This window comes from Gobius niger (genome assembly GCF_951799975.1).
Source record: "Gobius niger genome assembly, chromosome: 1".
Taxonomy (NCBI): domain Eukaryota; kingdom Metazoa; phylum Chordata; class Actinopteri; order Gobiiformes; family Gobiidae; genus Gobius; species Gobius niger.
The window spans coordinates 65,532,890-65,553,245 of NC_136852.1; the positions used below are offsets into that span (position 1 = coordinate 65,532,890).

Below are 20,356 nucleotides of genomic sequence, written 5' to 3' on the forward strand. Positions count from 1 at the left end.
ATTTTCTGCTAAAATGTTTATTCACTAACATGTTTATTTACTCAGAGCCGGTGCTGGCCCTTCTGGGGGCACACGGGGGCCCTACAGTACGCATCCCATGGTTATTCAACGAAGATCTAATCCATTTACGGACAAAAACAGTTCCACTGTGCAGTAGAGCAGGGCCGAAGTGGAACATAGTTCCCTCAATTCAGGCCCTGTCCCTCTGTGTGAGAACCACTAACCACTAAGCCAATGTGTGAGACTGGGACTACTACTAGTCTATTTCCCAACTTTTTAAAATGGTAAATGGCAAATAGTCCCATTCTCTTACCTCTGGTCCCTGACCCACAGTTTGGGAACCGCCGATGTAAAACTAACTGAAACCTGCGCCTGACGGTTATTTCTGTCTGACCACTGAGAATTAGCCTGTGAGTCGCCCAACTTGTTTTAGACTGTGCACATTCAGAGAACCAGAGTTACTGTAAGTAACTGCGTGCATGAGAACATGGATTCAACTTATCTTTGAGACATATAGGCCCGTAACAATGCGTTAATTAATCAGGGAAACAACTCCATAGTTTGACTGAGATGCGGGGCCCTTGTGGCTGCAGGGGCCCTATGCAACTTGCATAGTTTGCCTATAGGAAAAAACGGCTCTGTATTTACTAATGTCTTTAAAGGTGCATTATGCAACTTTTTATGTGGAAAAAACTTGATATTTATGCGTATTTGACCTTGTAGTGACCCAGTGGTTGTATGAATGGTCAGAATGGCGTCTTTACTTTGGATCACGGTGGTCTCAGGGACGCTCCAGGGTTAATTGTTTGGAAGGTTTTCTCTGCTGATGAACCCTCTCACCAGAAAACCTACAAAACAATTGTCCTGTGAGTTTTGCTGCACTTTTGTACTTGAATATGAACCCTTTACGCAAATTAACCAAAACCAAGATGTTTAAATTTCATATAAACATTTATAGCACATTCCCTAAGAGGATTTTTGCAATAAAATTACATTGAAAATGAGATAAGCAACTCATTTTTCTCTCCAAATCATTAGAATTGACATTGACAAATGACACAGCTTTCTCTTGTGCAAAGCATTTACTTGTCACATTTGGATCCAAACAGTTTGTAGACACAACAAACATCACAGACACAGTCCACACCTTTTCCAGCTTGTTCCTAAAACAATAGTCATGAATTGAGTGTTTGTGTGCCTCTTGTGGCCGCCAACACCTCCTGCAAATAAAGAGAACCTTACTTCCTCATGACACTCCGCCTTCACAGCAGCACTGGCCACTTCATTAGCTACCAAATCTCATTGTCGTAATATGGAAATTTGAGACGAAGGTGTACCTAATAAAGCGGCCAATGCACACATGCTATTAGCCCTCACCCATGGAGACAAAGTGGACAGAAATGCATAGAAAAACACAGTGATGGCAGGACAAAGTGTCGAGGCAGCCGCGCGTTCAAACCGCCTCCTGTCTCCTGTCTGATAAAGCACTGCAAGGTATTTGGTTTATGCCATTCATCTTCCCCACGTCTCTCACAAAGCAGCACACTTTTTTTGTAAAATAGAAATTCTACACGACCTGATATGTCTGCCATGCAAACAGTCTTCCTTTAAAGACAAATAACTGTAGGAACTGGCTGCATCCGGAAAAGCCCATCTCTTTCAACTTTGTGTCATCTCCCACAAAAATGCCTTTTGGTCATCCAAGACAATTATCAAAAATATCATGTTTTTGAAAATCTCTGTAGAAAACGACAAGAAATATATAGATTGGTAGCGTATATATTTTTCACAATTTGATGCAAATTATATTTTCGGAAATAATTAAAGCTCGCCCCTCTGCGTTACTGCACGGATCGTTAGCCGTTTTGACAAGATAATATTGAATTGACCAAATGTACAATGACTTTCAAATTGAGAGCAGTATTGTGTAGCTCAAAGCTGGGTTTATTTGCATGTACTGCAAATTTATTTGGTGGTGGTTGTCTGAAGTATTTCAGCAGGTAGAGAGGTGGTTGTCCAAAATATCAGCCACATTGGCCTTAGAGAGAATTTACATTGCAATATAACTTAAACAGACCAACTTTATACACGTTTAAAGGTCCATTCATCGATTATCTGGCAGTGGGAGACTGGAGCGTGCACCTCAGCAGGATGAGTGTGGTCTTATATGTAGGCCTTTATGTAGTAATTTAGTCTTTAGTCTGTGTGTTTACTGTGTTTGTGAAGGACTATTTTAATACTTTAGTCAAAAAAGTAGTTGTCTGTACTCTGTCTGCAGTTTTTATTGTGATTCCAGTTCCTCTGTTGGTCCATAGCTACACAGTATCTCAGACACGTGAATACACTGCCTGACCAAAAAGAGTGGACACCTGGATCTGACTAAATGTTATGATCTGTGGTCGCTGCACTTGGTCAGGTCTAGGTTCAGAAACACTATATGCTCAAAGACTTGAGATCAGCCGACGACTTGAACATCCCGAATGACCAGGTTATTCCAACAATGGATTTCTTCTTCCCTGATGCGCGGGGCATATTCCTCGATGCCAAAGCTAGGATTCATCAGGCTCACATTGTGAAAGAGTGGATCAGGGAGCACATTTTCAAACATGGATTGTCCACCACAGAGTCCAGATCTTAACCCTACTGAGAATCTTTGGGATGTGCTGGAGAAGGCTTTGCACAGTTGTCACACTCTCCCGTCAGCAATACAGGAAATTGGTGAAAGATTAATGCAACACTGGAACTTTTGACATTATAGAAGCTTATTGAAACAATGCCACAGTGAAAGCTAATGGCGGTCCACCTAAATAGATCTTTTGTGGTGGCTCTTGTTTTGTTTGGTCAGGCAGTGTACTTTAACATGAGTTATATTTCTTTGATGTAACAATAGTTGGGTATTGATTTATGGCTACTCATCCCACCTCTTTTTGGATACTAACAAATTATCCATAATGTTGTTTGGGAAAATACATACTTATTTCAGCCATACAAATAATATCTTTGTTTGGATCTGCAACCACCTTTTTTTTTGTCAGTGATGCTTTCGTAAAACATAATTGGGTTGATCCAATGAGTTGATGTCTTTGCTGGCGTACAAATGACCACAACACTTTTGCCCAACACTTTTGCCAGTGCCCATTCTGCATACGCTCCTGTACGCACCATTCCATCCTTTTTTTTAATGCCTGTAAAAGTCTTGCCTTGTTGCCTTTTAATAGTCTTCAGTAAAAAAATAAATGAGCAAAAAATAATCTGTCTTGGTCTGAGGCTCAGCTCATTCCCCAATCGCTGCCTGGATCAGTAGTCGAGGCGTGCGTTATTCTTCTGAGCATCTCAATGGGCCCTGCAAAAGAAAGGAAACGGCATTAAAAAGCTGACAACACAAAGCCGCAGAAGCAGTTCGCAGCATTCACAGTCACACGAGTCTCTCTTCAAAATAACAGAAATGAGAATGCGCTGAAGGTATCATAGCCCACACAGTAATGCATGCAAAAGTCAGTCAAGGTTAACGGCACTGAGCTGTCTGATTATTGGGGAGAGTCTGCTCTAATCGGCTCCTATTGTTTACTCTTCCAGGGAAAGGTGCAGCTGATGCCTTCAACACTCGACTGTCTCCAAAGAGGCATGAAATCGCCTGTTAGGCCTTTCAAGGATGAGTCCTCTCACACCCTGTGACCTCTTCTCACGCGCGACTTTGTCATTATGTACACGGTAAGGCTTTTACCTTTACACGTGCAAGCGTTACGTCATGGCGACATGCAAACAAGCAGCAACCTGCCCCTCTCGGTACAGCTGCGTTTTAAAGGAATAGGCCACCGTTTTTACATACTGAGATATGCTCTTACCTCACTTTAGCCGAGTTAATATATCCCCGTCTGGTCTTTGTCCGTGCGCTCTGTCACACAAACGGAGCACATACGCAGCCTCTCCCACATGTCACATAGCTCCAAAAAAGCTCACGATAGAAGCTACCAAGCTCTTCTGTTTTCATGCGAAGTATATTTGCACAGAAATGTAGCATGACGTTTTGCTCTTCGTATCATTACGCCTCACAATATAGTCCCCCTTTTTATTTGCTTATAAAATCGACATGCTACATTTCTGTGTAAATATACTTCGCATGAAAACACTTCACGTAACTTTATTTAAATAGGGAACACGTGGAAGAGCTTGGTAGCTTCTATCGTGAGCTTTTTTGGAGCTATGTGACATGTGGGAGAGGCTGCGTATGTGCTCCGTTTGCCTGGCAGAGCGCACGGACAAAGACCAGACGGGGATATATTAACTCGGCTAAAGTGAGGTAAGAGCATATCTCAGTATGTAAAAACGGTGGCCTATTCCTTTAAGCCTTTTTCTGCTAAATGCATTTGTGGTTTCTGTGTTCCACATTGTTATACTGGACGTTTTTTTTTTTAACTGCAGAGAGTCCATAACGGTCCTGAAGAAAGTAGCTTTTTAAAAGTAAACAAACAGCCAGCTTATGAGCTTAAGACATTTGAGACCTACAAGTTTCTTCTTCTGAAACACTGAAGAGGCACCAAGAGCCCCCCACACCTGCAGCACAGTGGAAGCGTCACAAGAGGAGCAACAGGAAACAAGGAAGGGACAAACAAGGAGGTATCCGGGCAAGACTCGTAGCTAAGCCACACATGCCTTCTGTCCTATTGTTCTGGCTAATTGACGTTCACAGGAGAATAAAACAGATGAACTGCTAAGCTCTTCCCAGAAGATGGTGAAAGAGTGTTGTGGAGCGGAGGGAGCTGCGCAGGAGGAAGAAGAAGAAGGAGGTGGAGCTGACCAATGCAGGACACCACGCTCTGAAAAGGGGACAAACACAGGAGGCGGTGCACCGTTTCCTCAGGGTGCTACGGTTTCCTTTACCTCCAAAAACATGCTGGTCAGGTTTACCCACAGTGGTGGTGCAGCTCAGTCACAGCGGCTCAGGACTAACACCTGAACACTATTTTGTTGCACACTTTTACAATGACAAATAAAGCACTTACTTTTACTTTTTGCTACTCATGTGCATCATGTGACATACCATTCTAATGTCAAGGCTGCACAATGTATATTACCAAATTATTGTTTTTATCTAATTATTGCAAAATCTGTATCGGAAGAAGACACATCATGTCACAAAAATCAGGAACGTTTTTAATTTTACTGAGGTTTAAACATTTCACTCAACCAAAAAAGGTGAGAGGAGTAATAAAGTTCTCTGAATGATAAGGGACTGGGAGAGAGCTCTACATTTGAGTGACACATGGTACCAAACTAAATTTAGTACATTGTAATGTGCTTTGTGACAATCTGTAATAACTTATACATACACAAAGGAATAATGTGTATTAGTACGTAGGGTTAAGGCTTAAGGGGAAGGTTATAGTTTTATTACATTATGTATCAACAAACTACAAATACAAATGAGTCTATTGTGTATGTATTTTGGCAATTTGGCAAGCACAATGTATCAAGGGTAGTGTAAAATAAAGTTTTTCCAAAGATCTCAAAATAGGTTAACAGACATTTACAGTATTTACAAAATATGTATGTTGTCTATCACAACTATAGAGCATGGGTTCCCAAACCTTTTTGGCTGAGACCCCAAAAATTGACACTTAAACAACTCAAGACCCCATTATATAAAATTATTCCCTCTTATGCTACTTTAGGGCAGAAAAAAAGATCTTATTTCACAAATTATATGTTGTTTTACACTAAAAACATTCTAGAAACAGCAGCATTTTTCTTTTTATTTCATCTTGAAATCATCAGGGGACCCGCACTCAAGGCCCCTAGGGGTCTCAACCCCCACTTTGGGAACCACTGATATAGAGTATGGTACGAAGGTGCTCCTGTAACGTTCACTGTGACTATCAAACTAACTCAGCAAAGTCTCTTAATGACCCCCTTTTAGGTCCCGACCCATGCACTGACAGCCACTGTAATTTATTCAATGAACAATAACTTGGAGGAAGCACATTCTGCAAAAACAAAGAGCCCTCCTTTTGGTTATATAATGTCATTGTTTAGTAATTGTCATTCTTCACAACATTCTTCTGTCAGCATTAAAAAAGAAGAAGACGTCCCAGATCCACCCAAGTTTCTCTGTAACCTTGGTGTGGTGGGAGGGGAGATGTTACATAATGTGAACTGTATTATGGCTATATGAATGTTTGTGTAGGTATGTCGTCTGTTATCTTTCTCAAATAGGACGGTGAATGTTAACAGATTTGACACATTAAATGTCACTTGAATATGTGGACACATTTGGTCAAAATCACACACTTGCCTACTCACTCACACCATGACTTTCTCTGAGTCACAGAAAACGACCGAGCCTAAACTAAACTGCATTCAGTAGGACAGTGCAATTATCTACATTTCAAATCACAAATAAACTGTTGCACATCTGAATGATCAGCATGGTTCTTTTTTGCTGGACTTTGAGGAATAACATGGACACTTGGTAAATGGTTCTAGAGTGGAAAGCGTTAAGTTGTTGTTTAAAGGGACTATACAGAGTTTAAAAATGTTAAAATTATGTATTTTCCTCCCCCTACATGTTCCAGCCATGTCCTAATGTGTAGAATGACACAGACCTGTTTACCACAACTGCCTCTAAAATCCTGCACTGTCACTCAAAACAGTGTTACTTCGTGTCCGAATTGCCATCATGCACACACTTAATATAGAAGGTGCAGTTACACTTATGACCTGAGGTGGCAGTAGTGAGTATAAAATGGCGAACTTGCATTCCAGCCTCTTTAAGATGACATTTATTAAGCTTAAACAACATCAAGTCACGTTGCTTCCCTTTGATTAAATGTAAGAAGAAAAGTGTGCATTAAGATGACATTGTTCTGATATTCTTCCAGAATCCAAGGATTCACTTCCTGCAATAAGAAATTATCCTTGTTAGAAGAAACTTTCAATGGTATCCCCAAGTATCCAAATTTTGGGATTAGTTTTCATGGTTATTCCACACACTTTGGAAGTTACTGTAATTCCAGTTGGATTATAGTCCTTAGTATAATGTTCAAGGTTTCCAAGTCATTACATCTTTGATGTACCAAATCCTTATTTGCTTAAAGATGGCTAGATGCAAGTTTGTCATTTTATACTCACTACTGCCGCCTCAGGTCTTATGCGTAACTGCAGCTTCTATATTAAGCACATGAAAGACGGCACTTCGGACCCAAATTAACACCTTTCTGAGTGACAGTGCAGGATTTTAGAGGCAGTTGTGGTGAACAGGTCTGGGCTCATTCTACCCATTAGGACATGGCTAGAACATGTAGGGGAGGAAAATACATAATTTTAACATTTTTAAACTCTGTATAGTCCCTTTAATCAACAAAGAACAAAGCAAAGGGAATATGAAATGATCTCCAAAAGAGATGATTCATTATCATAATAATAATATAATATAAAACAGCAAAGGTTTTGGCACCCGCAGAGCTAATTACCTGTAGCCCCTCCAATATGACAAGTGTCACTGTTTTAAACTGTTTTCAAGGCAGCCAAGAGTCTTTCAATTATAGTTTGAGGGATTTTTGCTCTTCCAGAGTTGACAGATTTCTGGGTTGTCTTGCATGCACTGCTCTTTGGAGGTCTAGCAGATCGATATATGATGTTTAGGTCAGCAGGCTGTGAAGGCCATAGCAAAACCTTCAGACTGCGCCTCTTGATGTAATCCATTGTGGATTTTGAGATGTGTTTACGATCATTAACCATTTGTAGAAGCTATTTGCTCTTCAACTTTAGCTTTTTCACAAATGCTGTTACGTTTTCACCCAATTTGTTGGAATTAAATCAAATCATGAATGGACAAATGTTCTTTTCATGGAATTCTGTGCCCCTTCTTCTCCAAATCCGTAAAAGAAGTATCTTCAATGGCCATTATTAAATTGAATTTGTCTGAGTTTAGTAATTTTCTTCAGTGTAAGTACAAGATCAGACTGTTAGAGGATAACATTAAATCACTATTTATCATACTGGGTCAAGCTGTACAGTCATACTATCTCAGACATAGCCTCGACTGTGGTGCTCAGACTCTGACGCTCTGAGAGGGTATTTATCCCTTTTCTGTGGAAGCATAGACAGACTTGAATGATAGGACTTGCACAATGTCTCGAGTTCATGTCTCCGGGTCCCGCACCGATGGTAAATAAACTTCTCCTGTATAAGACATCCAGACTGCCGCCTATTCTTCATCTATCCTCTCGAACACCATTGTTAATTCTCTAACACAGCCTCCCATTTAGTTTGATTGAATATATTTTATTAGCTGGTTGGTTGTGAAATACAGTTTTAATAATTTTAGTACTTATATTGCCTCCACTACAAAACTCTTCAAGCTAACTGCTGGCAGCCCTTGTTTTGCGCTTTATTAGTGTCGCACAGGACAGGTCCTGGCAGACGTTTGGTCGACTCAGATAGTAAAAAACTTGAAACAACTTGAACGTCGGCCAGCCTGCGTCACGGCGGCTGCTCCGCATTCAGACAAACTTTGTATCTGATGTAATGCGTTTTGGCGTAAGACAACACAATTATTTGCTTTCCATTTCGCTTAATGCTGCGACCGTTTTCATATTTTCCAAAGATGATCGGGACACGTAGCAGAAGCTGATCGGGGGGTGAGACAAATCAGAGTAAATGATGCATGACCGACGAGCAAACAGTGTTATCTGCCAGGAGACAATCAAAGACGCAGAAACAACGCTAATTAATATTCACTGACAAAATGTGAGTCTCGTTCCTGACACCTTTTTTTTTTTGTGTGCGCTGCTCCTCACTGTGCACTTGTTGGCATGAATATCGCACATTGTCCTCTGCAGTCATATTGTAACACTGCACATTTGAATATATCAGCAAGAGGCTTATAATATTCAACCAGCACCAACTACTTTGTTAGGAAAATCATTTTTGTGTTTACAAGCCACTGTTTGCTTGGCTGTAAAGTTTTTTGTGTATGATTTTACTGTACAGACTTCTCACGTCACTAGTGGAGTTACATTTTTAGAGCTGGAATGATTTTGTCACGATTAATGCACTTTTCACGATACATGGGGCTGATACAATTTGTACAGTGATACAGTGAATATTAAAGGGATATTTCAGGATTTTTGACATAGGGCCTCATTTCCTAGTTATCCAGAGTGTTGCTGATTTCTGGAGATATTTTTTTTGTAATTCATGCAGTTCTTATATTAGAAGAGTTTCATGGGGCTAGGCTAGTGCAAGGCTAGTGCATTTCTATAGTATCAGCTAGCCTGCATTAAAAACAGTCTGACCCGCTCCACAGAGCACCTGAGGCAAATCACTTATAACACCAGACTAACTATATAAATGTCTGTGTCGATAGAATAATTTTTGGAATATAACTGATCTTGCATCACATGAATGATCGCATTTTGAGGAACTATTTTCTAGCAGATGGTTAAATGGTTAAAATTACTCTATCGACACAGACATTTATATGGTTAGTCTGGCGTTATAAGTGATTTCCCTCAGGTGCACTGTGGAGCGGGTCAGACTGCTATCTGATATCGTAGAAATCCGCTAGCCTTGCACTAGCCTAGCGCCACGAAACTCTTCAAATATAAGAACTGCATGAATTACAAAAAATATATATCTCCAGAAAAGAGCAACACTCTGGATAACTAGGAAATGAGGCCCTATGTCAAAAATCCTGAAATATCCCTTTAAATACTAAAAGGATTTCCAAAAGTTGAGTTTCCAAAAGTTATAATCCAAAATCATTGAGTGAAGTGTGACACATACAAAATACAAGCCTTTTCCCTGTGGTTTATACCAATCAGCACCAAAGCTGGTATTATCATCACTTATATTACTGATACACACTGCCCTTAAGTCACACATTTTTGTTTTGTCTGTAATTGGGTTTGTGTGAGTCATCAAACACAGTAAGCACCGGTGACAAAGAATAACAGCCCATTTTCGGAAATTTCAAAGTGTCTGACAGAGGAGTGAAGATTAACAACCAATGTTGGTCGAAAGAAATGTGTGGCCAAGCGGTCCCGGCCTCTCAAAGCTCCAGATTGCATGCTTGTTAATATGGAGCTTCATATCTGCACATCACTAATGTGGCCGTGTTTGTGTGGTCCCGGCTGATGTCAACAGGCCCAACAAATAAAGATTACGAAACAAATGAAAGGCTGCTTCTTTCTAATGCCACAAAATATTTCTTTGGTTTTAAACTGTAATGGCAACACAATAAACTCACCCAATGCTTACACTCACATTGCCATTAATGTGGCACAACTTTCTACTTAAATCATCTACCCATTGTGATTAGGCCACCCCACAGTGGATTGTGATTGTGTAAGTTTGTTCTGCAGCCTAACCTACAACATAAATTCAGTTATTGTCAAGTATTGTCATGTATTGCTTTTTGTTTCAGTTCTTAAATGGTATATGGACTCAACTTATAAAGCGCTTTTCTTCCTTTATCAGGCCCAAAGTGCTTTACAGTAAGGAACCACTCACCCATTCACTCTCTCATTCATACACCAATGCGCAAAGACACTGCAGGCCAGTAGGGTGAAGTGTCTTGCCCAAGGACACAACAACAGTGTGCATTTTGTTTCAGTTCTTAACTGCACTTCCCATACTCCCAATCACACCTCTTTAAAATATTGCACAGGAAGAATATTTTGAATGCAAAAACTTTTGTGTAAGTTATAATACAATTGTTGTTCTGTTTTGTGTGGACAATTACTGTATAACGGCAGCAAACAAACTGACCGACTTGTGAGTGTGTGTTTAAAGTTAAAGTTAAAAATATTAAATTGATTTTTTTTGGTTAAAACAGACCATGTATTAGCTAAGGTTAAAAGTTAAAAATCTAAGGTTAAAAATCTTAGGTTTAAAGAGACTATACAGAGTTTAAAAATGTCAAAATTATGTATTTTCCTCCCCCTACATGTTCCAACAGTGTCCTAATGTGTAGAAAGAGCCCAGACCTGTTCACCACAACTGCCTCTAAAATCCTGCACTGTCACTCAAGAAGTTGTTACTTCGGGTCCGAAGTGCCGTCATGCACAAGCTTAATATAGAAGCTGCAGTTACACGTATGACCTGAGGTGGCAGTAGTGAGTATAAAATGGCTAACTTGCACTTGCAACCATTATTTAGACACCTCTGATGTCTTCAGGTGTGGGAGCATACAGATTTTCCACCTGCTGCTAGTGAAAGAGACTGTAATGTTCATTATTTATTTTTGTTTGATAAATGGACACTGCATTACGTCTCCCTGGTCTTCAGTGTAAGAAACCTTTCACATCTGGCTCACTGTGGCTGTTTAAATGAGCCACAACTAATTTGTATTCTCATCCTTAGACAGGCACAATCATAGGTTCACCTGACACATCTTTGGGTCAAGGTCTGAAAAGAGTTAGCTCTTGAAAGGTTTCCCTGTCCACAGCAAATAACACATTTCTATATGGGCACAAATAAAGTCTACCTTTAAAGCTTTAAAGGGACTATACGGAGTTTAGAAATGTTTAAAAAAATTATGTATTTTCCTCCTCCTACATGTTCCAGCCATGTCCTAAGATGTAGAATGACCCAGACCTGTTCACCACAACTGCCTTTAAATCCTGCACTGTCACTCAAAAAGGTGTTACGTCGGGTCCAAAGTGCCGTCATGCAGGAGCTTAATATAGAAGCTGCAGCTACATGTATGACCTGGGGTGGCAGTAGTGAGTATAAAATGGCCAACCGCCGTCTCCTCTCTTTAAAGTCAAAGTGTGGGACAATTCAACTTATAAATTGCTATTTGCTACTACATAACAACAGCAACTAAACTTTCATCAACTCAAAACATAATCCTTGTACACAGTAAATATCCGATGAATCATAAGTCTCACTCAATACTCACTGAATATGTAAAGATATTGTGGGAGAAAGAGAGAGGGATGACGGTATCAGAGGTTTGGACTGCAATATAGAAACTCCAGTGGAAATACACAAACTCACAGAGAGGGAAGGACATTTTGTGGCACTGTCAACTTATCAGACAGTATTGGACTGTCAGACATTTTTAAGTATGGATGTCCTTCTGGAATAAAAACTGTTTACCACACAAATAGAGAAAAAGATGAATATTTACAAAGCATTTTGTACGTGGCAAGTAAGAAATGTATAAGTTAATATAATTGTAATGTTCCTTATCATCCGCTAGGCACAAAAATGGCAGTTTTTGCATCGTATTGTCAAAGTAAATCCTCCGGGAAGAGGACCTAATGCAAGAGTCATGTTTGGCAACCTGTAACAACTCTTTATCTCCATGGAGACGATCTCCCCCTTCCAGCAAAGTTACAAGTGAGTTAACAACACGCATGTTTTTGGAGGTGTTTTTTCATCAATACAAACACTCATCATGAAACAAAAGCTTGGATTGAATTCTATTCCTTTTGTTGAAATGTTGGCAAACACAGTGTTGCTTTAACCTTAAAAGAAACCAGACTGAAGCATCATCGATCCGAACGTTCTACACAATGTATTATTTAAATGCCAACCTGCAAAAAATAGCCACTCATGTGCAACCCTGATACATAATACAGCGTAGGAGTCCATTTAAGATATTATCTGAGGGAATGATGGTGCTCCGAAGGTCAACGGGAAACTTGACGAATCTCGCGAAGGTTGCTTGGAACACCCCGCCCACCTGTGCTGCAAACATTTGCGAGGAGAGGCTGGTGGAGAACGAGGAGCGAGAGGTGGGCCGCTCAGAGCTGTGGGGAGTAGGTCAGTGGTGTTGACTCACGTGTGACTCATGACGGAGGCGCTGAACATACACCTCCTCTCGCAGTCGCCAGCCTGGAGTGCTGGAGCTCGGATGGACACTACTCCTACCTCACTCACAGTTCGATTAAAGCTTGACTAATCACGCAGCCCTATCCCAAAACATCCACAACAGGCTAATCCTGCACTGTGGCACTATGACGATGAAATCAAAGCAAGATCTGGAGAGACAGGCTGCCCCACCGGCGTTGAAGGAAGAATGAAATATATAGGACAAACGGGAGACTAAAAAAAGCCTATTCTACAACTTTAACCTTTACATGACTGACTATGGCATCTTTAAAGGGAGGTACTTGGCAAAATCAACTTTTTAGAGCTTTTTACCATGTTACAATGTTGTTCTTTTGTCAAAAACCTATCTGGAGATGTATTTTGACCCAGTTGCGCATCTTTGAGTAATCGTTTAATCTACTCCTGAAAAGTTTTAGCTCAATATTGCATTTTCAAATCAACAAAGTGTAAAATGGTGATAAATATGTGTTTGAGATTATAACCAAATATCAGCAAAAGGATGAAAAACCCATAATCCAACCACATTCATTGAAGTACAGTTTGTGGATTGAAGCTGATTGAAATGAAATTGCACAAAAGCGTTCAAACAACAGCTTGAAAATGGCCTAATGGGAGAAAAATGCCCTTGAAGTTCTGTAATTCAAGTTCAAATATTGGCATGTTGTATTGGCCGCTTTCTCTAAATACCATATTTGATGCTTCATCAATCTGAATGAGGATATGAGATGATTTGCTGCAATAAAGCACTTCACAAGTAGTCTGTGTGTTATCGAAAACTGTTTTCAATTAGCATACAGCTTCGAGGAACTCAAAGTAAGAATTTAATTAGAGTTAGTTATATGTATCTCGTCCTAAGGTTAAAAAAGGGTGCATTTACCGAGGGATTATTATATACCTGTGTGCTGTTAATGAATCAATTATACACACAATAATTACCCATATATCTTTAAATTCCTGGCGATTGCAGAAAAAGCTGTTATGATTGCACTTAATATTATCATATTGGGTCAAAGTACAAAACAGGTTTATAAACAATGTGATGAAGCAGCTCGGTAACAATTCTAATATTACCACAAGCTGAAGTGGGGGTGGAAGGCTGAGCAATGCAGAGTAAGCGAGGAATAGTGAGTTAATTGCGATTCTTTAGACGAGTTTTGGGGCAGTTACGCGTAGATTTACGAATTTTAAGGCTGCTGTATTTGTATTTAAAGGGGCTAGATGCAAGTTGGCCATTTTTATACTCACTACTGCCACCGCTGGTCATACGTGTAACTGCACCTTCAATAGGTGCAAGATGGCACTTTGGACCCGAATTAACACCTTTTTGAGTGACAGTGCAGGATTTTAGGCAGTTGTGGTGAATTGTTCTGGGCTCATTCTACACATTAGGACATTGCTGGAACATGTAGGGGAAGGAAAATACATAAGCATTTTTAAACTCTGTATAGTCCCTTTAAGCTGTGAAAGTTGGACGTTGTTGAGCATTTACTGATTGCTGCGGCCTCAACTCATTTAGATCTCATAATAAATATACTGCACATCTCATCTGTTCATGTGAATAAAGAAAGAAAGGCGAAGAGAGGCAGGCCCGACCACCACAGAAAATGAGCCGTAATTGGACATAGGCTACTTCTACATTGGAAATTTTTCATTTTTTTGGCGATAGTAGCTAGATCTGTTTTTTTTGCTTTGCTTAAAACGGCAAAAGAGATTTAGTTAAAGCAGTAACTCATGCCGCTAGAGGCCATAAACGCAACTGCGGGTGTTGCGTTTGTTACTCATTAATTGTCCGTGAAAGCAAACACTACGCTGACAGAAAAGACAAAGGGAGAGAGGGATATTGTACATCCCATTACACAATGGAGATCATTTTTTTCACTTGAACTTGGCTGTAAATACGGTTTAAGTGGCGCTAGCCCACAGTTAGCTTTGCCTGTTAGCCTGCTAGCTTCCTCCGACCCAGTGCAGAAAAAGTTGCAACCATGGTTTTCTGGCCAGAGACACCAGGGGGAGATGAAAGACCCCCAATCATCCCATTAACACTTGTATTACTCCCAGAGGGACTACGAAAACGATTTATTATGGTAAACAAGTTACTTAGTACTTCTTAACAGCATGGCAATGTAACAATCCTCTTAGCCACGGATGGGCAATTAATTTTCATAAGGGGCCACATAAGAAGCCTGAATTGAGTCCGAGGGCCGCACCAACAATAACTCGAACTTATTCTGCAACTTTATCCTATTGTACATTACATACAAATTGTGTATTTGAATATTTTATATATCTTATTTTCTGAAAATATTTAGCCATATCAAGCCAAGGACGCGCATGTGTGCGCATCGTTATTTAGCTTATTCTTATACTCGTTAACTTCTACCATCGCACTGAAAGCACCTCTGTGCTTCCTTCAGACGGAGTTTCTGGGAAGTGAAGCGATAGCAGGGGCCTCTAAGTAAATTTCCCAGGGGCCAAAACGTATGGGGAGTGTATTGCCAGTGTCCATTAACAGAAGCTCCTAAATAAAAAATGTGTTTTGATTGGGAAAATACTATTGAGGAAACTTTTTTCAATAAATGTAAAAATAATGAGCCTGACATGACTTTAGCCAATGAGTTGTTTGTATCCTGATCTCTCATTATGTCAGTGCCCTCTGCTGGACACGTGTGGAATTCTTTCCTTTGATTTCATATCAATCATATCTCTGCAAAGGAATGGGCTCGAGACTTACTTTTTGTCCAGTTTGGCATTACCCAACTCTAAAAGCTTCTTGAAAAAAAGCCTCAAAATAGTGTAGAAAAAGAGGATGAAAACGCAACAAAAATGTGACATAACAACAAAAGAGCGACGAAAACGTGACGAAAACACAAGTAAAAAGCAATGAAAAAAAGCCACAAAAAAGTGACAAAGAAGCAAATAAAAGAGTGACAAAGTGCCGGTCTTAGCTTTCAAATGAGGCGTCACATTGTTGCTCTCCAGTTGAGAAGCTTTAAGAGAAAATGCGCTTGGTTAAAGTGAGAGGTAAGAGGTTAAAGAGAGAACAGGGACATATTGATTCTATATAACAGTTAATAATAATAATAATAATGCATGGGTTTTATAAAGGGCTTTTCTGGACACTCAAAGTTCACTTTTATATTGTCATATCTGCTAACAAGAACATTTACAAAGTTATGGTGAATCCCTTTGGGGGCATTGGGTTACTTTCTCCTCTCCACTTTAATGTGCACATCCAGGGAACATGTACTCTTAACAATGCACACAATCTATATCTTACATATTTATAAGCCATATCCCACACAGCTACCCTTTCACATGCAGCCCCTCTCCAATCCCCCTCACATCTTGTTCACTTATGATTCCTCTTTTCAGCTCAGTGCGTTTCTGCGCATAAGCAGCGCTCGAGAGATTTGTCATAACAAATGTTGGTACAAAGCTGTCGGGCCACTCATTCCCCGGGTCTAATGCAGCTAATTAAGAGCACGGCCGCCATGAGGAAGCTTTCTATTCCCATCCATCTCCGGGCAACGCTGTTTCTGCCATCTCTGCCATCTCTGCCATCTCTGCCACTGCGCATTAAACTGCTCATATAAACTTAGCCAAACATGCTTCCATTTTTTCAATAACCCCATCTCAACTCTCGGAAAACAGTTGGCATTCTGATTTAGATGTTATTGAAAATAAAGATAACGGCTTAAGTGGGGAGGGATTGCATCAGTTTTCCCAGCCAAGCGGCACAGACGAGTAACTTCTTGGTATTGTGAAACCCTCTGATGGGATTTGAAGAGAGATTTGATGTGAAATGCTCTGAAATAACACAAATCAAAATGAGGTTTTGTCGATAGAGCTGGCTGCTGTTTTGACATTGTCCTCATTATTTCTAGTGTTGTATTTTTATCGTTCGTAACGCTCTCTTGGCAGAGCTCTTAAACATCATGTCAAATGTCAAAAATCAAGTTTTTTTCCGAGTAAATAAGTTCTAAATTGTTAAAGAAAACTGGTGTGTTCAAAATAAGGAGCCCGAGTCGATGCCAAGGAGCTGTTCATGTAATGTTAGCCATGGTTTCCAAAAGATGCGATAGATACAGTAGAATAAATATCAAAATATATGTTGTGATTTCTAAATTCCAGGCATTCTCACTTCAGGTTCTAAGAAGCTGCAATGTAAGAATCGAGTTTCCCTTTTCCCATTCATTTTTCCCATCGATCTGCGGCGGCTGTGTAAAACTAGGCTATTATTGAAGCTAATAATCACCAATGTCATGATATATCGGGCCGATATTTGGGGATTTTACAACATCAGTTATCAAACCAAAAGTGACAGAGACTACCTGTTTTTTTGCATTGGAAAGCGTGAAGTCGGGGCTTTAAAATGAGTCCTCCCAGGGGAACAGAGAAACATCACAATGATGTTAGCTACAAGTTAGTTAGCTTCACTAAACCACAGGCAAATGGAAATGCTGCATGTCATTTTGAAGCACAGACCCTGGGGGATTCATTTGCTGTGTTAGTATTAACCTCCGCAATTGTATTTTTGATCGCCGCACAAAATGCAACAGCATGCTAAAGCTAGCGCCAGTATGCTAAAGCTAATGGCAGCATGCTAAAGCTAACAGCAACTAATCAAAGCTGGGACAGAAACTATGATTGAATCACCTAAAGTAATAAAATAAAATTGGCCTCTGCTGGAGTGGCCAAGTATTTACATTTTAACAGGATTATAGACATAGACCAGACATTTGAAAAAATATTGGTAAAAACTATCGTGTCATGTCAACCTCTATTTTTTAAATTCATTCAAACCTTTATTTATCCAGGAAAAAATCTCATTGAGATAAAAAATATATCATATATCATAACGCATGCCCATAACACAGAATCGAGTAAAAATACTTATCCAGATCTTTATGATTCAAAAACTTATAAAAGTATTTTGCCCGATCTTCAAATGTATTTTCTAAGCTCCATAGCCAGTATTTGCTGCATAACTGATCAGCCACTTAATATTCACAGTTTTTAAAAAGTGTATGGAGCAAATGAATGTGAAATTTATTTTGCATGAAGCCGGGTGCTCGGCAGCTCAGATCAGGCTAAGAGCCCACACAAAGTGGACTAAGTGGGCATAGTGCTTCATCGACATGCCTGTACATGCATCAACAACACACTAGCAGCAATACGGGCTCTTATTGACCTGACATCAGATTAGCAACATATGTAGTATTTCTCACTCCCACTGAGCATGGACAGATGAAGTAGGAATTGAAACATGACATGTTTCTTTGAAAAGATAATATTGCTCTTAACCCCCACCGTAACGGAGTGGATTTTCTCCAGTTCGGCTTAACCCAAGTATAAAAACTTCTTACAGCCCACAGGTCAGTGTAACGCCTCATTTAAAAGACCTACAAAACTGATCTAAGATATTTCCATGTGTTGTTGCCGTATCGACATTTTTGTGGTGTTTTGGTCGCTTTTTTTGTCTCGTTTTCATCGCTATTTTGACGCCTTTTTCAGGAAGCTTTTAGATTTGGGCAATGCCTGGATACCTGTATAATAACTGGCAAAAAATTGCTTGTGTAGGTGGGGGTTAAGAGGTTAATTTCAGAAGCTGGTTCAAAAAAGCAACAGCCATCTCTGCTATCAACTGAGAGGGATGAATTATTATTTGCCGTTTGCGTCAAGTGCTAGAAATAGAGGGTCTCATTCATGACACGGTTAGTTATTAAGATTTTTGGTATTCATAGCATTTTTTCTGAGCTGAAAGTGTTCTTCTGGAATAAAAAATCCTAAGGACACTCACTCACGAGGACTCTTATGCACAACATTTTGGCACAGTCAAAATTCCTTTGCAATAGTGAATAACATGTACCTCAGTTTAATCAAAAACTAATTAAACTTGGAAATAATTTTTAGTTTTATTTCAAAATGATATTTCTCAAGTAGAAGTGTAGCCTGTGGGAGCCTCAGGTAATGCTCTTGTTATGCCCATAATTTTAAGGTTTGTAAGGCCTTTTATTTCCAATCATCTTCAATCCAGTCAATATAATGTAACCTCCATGTTAATGAGGGCAGTAGTTTTCATAGCGTCACATTGGTGAACTCTGAGCATCTTTCTTTTAATGTGCTCGACACACAGGAGGCGATGTCGCTCCTCTTCAAATCATTTTCTATGGACCTAGCGCGATGAGGTGAATATCACTTGCCGTCCTCCGGCCAAGCAACAGGCCACATTTGTGCATGTGGAATTTCGTGCACGTTCACGTAGCATTGCTTGTCTAAAAGATTAAGCCATGCGCGTCTAGGTACACACGGCCTGCACGGGTAATGTTTTAATCGAATGGCCAGGCTACAATAAAGGCTTTTTACCACTAATTTTCTTTGAGTGCCTCAGTTTTGTATCTTTTTAAAGTCATATGCTAATCCCTGCACTGAAGAGCACCAAAGTGACATCTTATATCAGTATTCAAGTAGCACTCCTGCATGTTTTAGTTTGCTTGAAATCCAGACTCTCTCATGAACCGAGCACATTTTCTCCAGTTTGGTGTTACCCAAATCTAAAAGCAAAAAAGTGGCAAAAGAGCGACAATAAAAAAAACACAAAAAAACCACATGACAACAAAAAAAAAGGGACAAAAATTAGATGAAAAGGTGACGAAAAACTTGGATCCAAACTTTATTACTGCTCTGACGGGGAAAAATGGATCAACTTTAAATCATCAAGGCACGTCTTTCTTGCCCGTCTTTCCCTTCCTGCTGCAGTGAAACCTTCCTCTTCATGAGCCGATCAAAGTGCATTTCTCCTCGCTTTGCGTATATCACCCTCACTGTATTTAACCACGACGGAGAGGAGTGACTGTGCACACTTCCCTGTAACATCGGGGAAGTGTGCGTGTGTGCCGGCACATTGACAGGTTGATGCCCATTGTCATGGGAATAAGTTCGATGAACAGCTGATCGTTGTTACATGGCTGATGTTGCGATGTTTGGTGCGGACACGTATGAACATGGACTGAACTGACTTTGGAGTAAATCCAGTTGGAACTAGGGCGCATTCGAGGCGACTTACAAAGCGCTCCAACATGTGTGAGAACGGCCTAAAAAACCCAAAAACAATAACATGACAAAAATGCTTAAAAAATGCGTCAATTGACAACAATCAGTTTTGTAGGTCTTAGATTTCAAATGGTGTCACACTGGTCTATCAGCTGTAAGCTTTGGTCAAGAAGCTTTTAGATTTGGGTAAAGCTGAACTGGAGAGAATGTGCTTGGTTAAAGGTGGGGGGCAAGAGGTTAAAGGTGGTTGGGTAACACTTTATTTTACACTACCCTTGATTGTACCTAACTAAAGTTAGTACAATGTAATGTGCTCTATAACAATCTGTAATAACTTGTACCTATGGGTTAGATACACAATGGAATAATATGTATTTGTAGTTTGGAGATACATAATGTAATAAGACATAATTCTAACTCTAACCCAAACCTTAAGGGTCTCGTGTCCTATTACATTATG

General features: G+C 39.9%; 1 protein-coding gene across 1 annotated transcript in view; it reads right to left on the reverse strand.

Moving 5' to 3' along the window:
• Window positions 1-3,112: 3,112 nt before the first annotated feature.
• Window positions 3,113-20,356, reverse strand: part of prr16 (proline rich 16) — a 29,009-nt gene continuing 11,765 nt past the window's right edge. Inside the window, exon 3 of the mRNA XM_079554068.1 lies at window positions 3,113-3,343. The gene's annotated coding sequence lies outside the window, so the exon portion shown is untranslated. The remainder of the gene's footprint in view (window positions 3,344-20,356) is intronic.